Source organism: Mesoplodon densirostris, chromosome 5, assembly GCF_025265405.1.
Source record: "Mesoplodon densirostris isolate mMesDen1 chromosome 5, mMesDen1 primary haplotype, whole genome shotgun sequence".
Taxonomy (NCBI): Eukaryota; Metazoa; Chordata; class Mammalia; order Artiodactyla; family Ziphiidae; genus Mesoplodon; species Mesoplodon densirostris.
In genome coordinates, this window is record NC_082665.1 from 79734673 (window position 1) to 79740213 (window position 5541).

Consider the following 5541-nt stretch of genomic DNA (forward strand, 5'->3'; position numbering starts at 1 on the left):
TATATATACATATATACACACATAGAGAGATAGATATATAGATTGCTTTATATAAACCTCATGGTAACCACAAATCAAAAATCTATAACAGATACACACAAAAAAGAGGAAGTAATCCAAACATAACACTAAAGAGATTCATTAAATCACAAGAGAGAAAAAAATGAAGAAAGGAACAACAACAAAGAAAACTATGAAAACAACCCCAAAACAATTAACAAAATGGCAACAAGTACATACATATCAAGAATTACTTTAAATGTAAATGAACTAAATGGCCCAATCAAAAGACACAGAGTGATTGAATAGATTAAAAAAACCAAGACTCCCATATATGCTGCCTACAAGAGACTCATTTCAGATCTAAAGACACACACAGACTGGAAAGTAAGGGGACAGAAAAAGGTATTCTATGTAAATGACAATGAAAAGAAAGCCAGAGGAGTAATACTTATATCAGTCAAAATAGACTTTAAAACAAACACCAGGGCCTCCCTGGTGGCGCAGTGGTTGAGAGTCCGCCTGCCAATGCGGAGGACACGGGTTCATGCCCTGGTCCAGGAAGATCCCACATGCCGTGAAGTGGCTGGGCCCGTGAGCCATGGCCGCTGAGCCTGCATGTCTGGAGCCTGTGCTCCGCAACAGGAGAGGCCACAACAGTGAGAGGCCCATGTACCGCAAAAAAAAAAAAAAAACCACCATAGTAAGAGACAAAGAAGGACATTACATAATGACAAAGGGATCAATCCAACAAGAAGATATAACAATTGTAAATACATATACACCCAACATAGGAGCACCTAAATATATAAAGCAAATATTAACAAACATAAAGGGAGAAATTGATAGTAACACAATAATAGTAGGGAACTTTAACATGCAGACAGAAAATCAAAAAGAAAACACTGTCCTTGAAACACACATTAGACCAGATGGACTTAATAGATATAGAATACTCCATCCAAAAAGCAGAAGAATACACATTCTTTCCACATGTACATGGAATATTCTCCACCTAAATAACATACTAAGCCACAAAATAAGTCTCAATAAAGTTAAGGAGAAATCATATCAAACAACTTTTCTGACTGCAACAGTGTAAGACTGGAAATCAACCATAAGATAAAACTGCAAAAAAGCACAAACATGTGGAGGCTAAACAATATGCTACTAAACAATCAATGGATTGCTGAGGAAATCAAAAAATACCAGGAGACCCATGAAAATAAACACAACAATCCAAAATCTATGTGATACAGCAAAAACAATTCTAAGAGGGAAGCTTATAGTGAAACAAGACTACATCAGGAAGCAAGAAAAATCTCAAATAAACAATCTAAACTTATACCTAAATGAACTAGAAAAAGAAGAAATAAAACCCAAAATTAGTAAAAGGAAAGAAATAAAAATCAGAGCAGCAATAAATGAAATAGAGACTAAGTTATTTTTTTAAAAACAGCAATGAAACTAAGAGCTGGTTCTGTGAAAAGGTAAACAAAACTGATAAACCTTTAGCCAGGCTCATCAAGCAAAAAAGAGAACAGGCCCAAATAAGTAAAATCAGAAATGAAGTAGAGAAGTTACAACCAACACCACAGAAATACAAAACGTCACAAGAGATTTCTACAAACAATTATACAGCAACAAAATGGACAACCTAGAAGAAATGGATAAATTCCTAGAAATGTGAAATCTCCCAAGACTGAATCAGGAAGAAATAGAAAATATGAACAGACTAATTACCAGTAAGGAATTTGAATCAGTAATGAAAATTCTCCCAGCAAACAAAAGTCCAGTATCAGATGGCTTCACAGGTAAATTCTACCAAACGTTTAAAGAAGAGTTAATACCTATCTGTCTCAAACTATTCCAAACAATTGAAGAGGAAGGTTTGATTCCAAACTCATTCTACAAGGCCAGCATCAACCTGATACTAAAAGCAGACAAAAATGCCCACTCCCCAAAAAAGAAGAAAATTACAGGTCAATATCATTTATGAACATAGATGCAAAAATCCTCAACAAAATATTAGCAAACTGAATTCAACAACACATTAAAAGAATCATACGTCATGATCAAATGAGATTTAACCCAGGAATGCAAGAATGGTTCCACAATATCCACAAATCAAGCAATATGATACACCACATTAACAAACTGAAGAATAAAAATTATATTATCTTATCATAGACACAGAAAAAAGCTTTTGACCAAATTCAAGATCCATTTATGATAAAAACGCTCAAAAAAGTGGATATAGAGGAAATATATTTCAACATAATAAAGGCCATATATGACAAACCTACAGCTAACATTATACTCAATGGTGAAAAAGCTGAAAGCGTTCCTTCTAAAATCAAGAATAAGACAAGGATGCCCACTCTCACCACTTTTATTCAACAGCAATCAGATAATAAAAGGAAATAAAAAGAATCCAAAATGGAAAGAAAAAGTAAAACTGTCATGGTTTGCAGATGACACTGCATATATAAAATCCTAAAGACACCACCAAAAATCTATTAGAATAAACAGATTCAGTAAAGTTGCAGGATATGAAATTAATATACAGAAATCTGTTGCAATTCTATACACTAACAACAAACTAAGAAAAAGAAATTAAGAAAAAAATTTTCATTTACAATTGCATCAAAAAGAATAAAATACCTAGGAATAAATGTAAGGAGGTAAAAAACCTGCACTCAGAAAACTATAAGACACTGATGAAGGTAATTGAAGATGACACAAATAAATGGAAAGATATACCATGCTCATGAATTGGAATAATTAATATTGTTAAAATAATCATACTCCCCAAGGCAATCTACATATTCAACGAAACTCCTATCAAAAGACCAGTGGCATTTTTAACAGAACTAGAACCAATAATTCTAAAATTGGTGTGGGAACACAAAAGACTCTGAATACTCAAAACAATCTTGAGAAAGAATAATAAAACTGGAGGTATCACACTCCCTAATTTCAAACTATACTACAAAGCTACAATCATCAAAACAGTATGGTTCTGGCACAAAAACAGACACATATATCAATGGAACAGAATAATGAACCCAGAAATAAACTCACGTGTATATATGCAATTAATCTATGACAAAGGAGGTAAGACTGTACAATGGGGGAAAAGTCTCTTCAATAAGTGATGTTGGGAAAACTGGACAGATACATGCAAAAGAAACAAACTGGATTGTTTTCTCACACCATATACAAATATAAACTCAAAATGGATTAAAAATTAAATATAAGCCCTGAAACCATAAGACTTTTAGAAGAAACATAGGTCTTTGACATCAGTCTTAGAAATTTTTTTTATATATCTCCTCAGGCAAGGAAAACCAAAGCAAAAATAAACAAATGGGATTACTTCAGACTAAAAAGCTTTTGTATAGTGAAGGAAACTGTCAACAAAATGAAAAGGCAGCCTACTGAATGGGAGAAGATATTTGCAAATGACATATCTGATAAGGGGTTAATATCCAAAATCTACAGAGAACTTATACAACTCAACATCAAAAAAACAAAAAACCCGATCAAAAAAACAAAAAAAAACCCGATCAAAAAAATGGGCAGAGGACCTGAATAAACATTTTTCCATACAGGTGGCCAAAAGGCACATGAAAAGATGATCAACATCACTAATCATCAGGGAAATGCAAATCAAAACTACAGTGGGATATCACCTCATATCTGTAAGAATGACTGTTATCAAAAAAGACAAATAACAAATAACAATTGTTGGCGAGGATGTGAGAAAAGGGAACCCTCGTGGACTGTTTGTGGGATTGTAAATTAGTGCAGCCACTATGGAAAACAGTATGGAGATTCCCCCAAAAAAATTAAAAATAAAATTATCACACAATCCAGCAGTTCCACTTCTAGGTATTTTTTTCAGCAAAAAACAGAAACACTAATTTGATAAGATACAAGCACCCCAGTGTTCATTGTAACATTATATACAATAGCCAATATACGGAAGCAACGTGTCTATCAATAAATGAATGGATAAAGAAAATGTGGTATGTACTATATATATATACACACACACATATATATATACACATACATATGTATACACATGCATATATATATACACACATACATATATATATGCAATGGAATGTTACTAACCATAAAAAATTATGAAATCTTGCCATTTGTGACAACATGGATGGGCCTAAAGGGTAACATACTAAGTAAAATAAATCAGACAGAGAAGGACAAATACTGTATGGTTTCACTTATATGTAGAATCTAAAAAACAAAACAACTGAACCAACAAAACAGAAACAAACAGATAGATGCAGAGAACGACCTGGTGGTTGCCAGTGGAAAGGGGGTGGGTGGTTCAGTGGAATAGCTGAAGGGAGATTAAGAGGTACAAACTTCCAGTTACAAAATGAATAAGTCATGGGGATATAATGTAGAGCATAGGAAATATAATCAATAATATTGTAAAGACTTTGTAAGTGACAGGTTGTAGCTAGACTCATCGTGGTGACCATTTTGTAATGTATAAAAATATCCAATCTCTATGTTGTACACCTGAAACTAACATAATACTGTAAGTCAATTACATTTCAATTTTTAAAAAGTGAAAGAAAGGTAACAGATGAACGCAGGGAATAAACAGAGTACTGTGATGGGTGTTAGAGTGGACAGTGAAGTGAGGGTGAAATGCTTGTCTGTGGCCTGAATCTTCAGGAAAAGACAGGGTCTTTATTCCCCTGGGGGGAAAAGCAAACGACTAATGCAAATCCTTGTTACCACAAAGAGGAAGAGAATTGAGGATAGGTAAGAATCTCTGTTTAACATCTCAGGTTTTTTACCAAAAATAAAAAGATTGGCCATTTTTACAGACAAAAGAAGTCTCTGCAATGTTTTAGTCATGCAGCCTCCATATAACTATATATTCCATTTCTCTGCAACCACCTCAAATATTAAATTTCTCACTTTTCTCATAGTTCATTCTGCTTCAGAGTAATAAGATCACACCGATAACTGAAACTAATATATAAGCCAAAATTTTCATTTTAGTAAAAAATATCCAATTTCCTCAGCAAATCTTTAGTAGCCAGCATATCTTCTGATGGGCTAGACTAAAAGGAAACCAGAGATTAAAAGTGACATAAAGAGGCATACTCCTCCTGCTCTATCGGCTCCCATGTAAGAGTCATCTAGCTGGGCAGTTTATTAATCAGGTTAAGCTGGACTATTCTAACAAAGTATTACAAACCTCCAAATCTCAGTGGCTTAACATGACAGCAATTTATTCCTTCAGTCATTTAAAGTCCATTGCAGACAAGCAATTCCCCAAGGTAACTTATCCTCCATATGGTGACTTAGAGATACAGGCTCCCTCCATCATGATTTCAGGATGTGTGGAGCAAAGCAAGAGAAAGTGCAAAGAGCTCACACCTCCTCTTAATTGTCTCTGATTAAAAGGAACACATATCTCTTCTATTCACAATCTGTTAGTCAAAACCAGATACATGGTTTTGACCTCCCTGCAAGGAGGCTCAGAAAAGT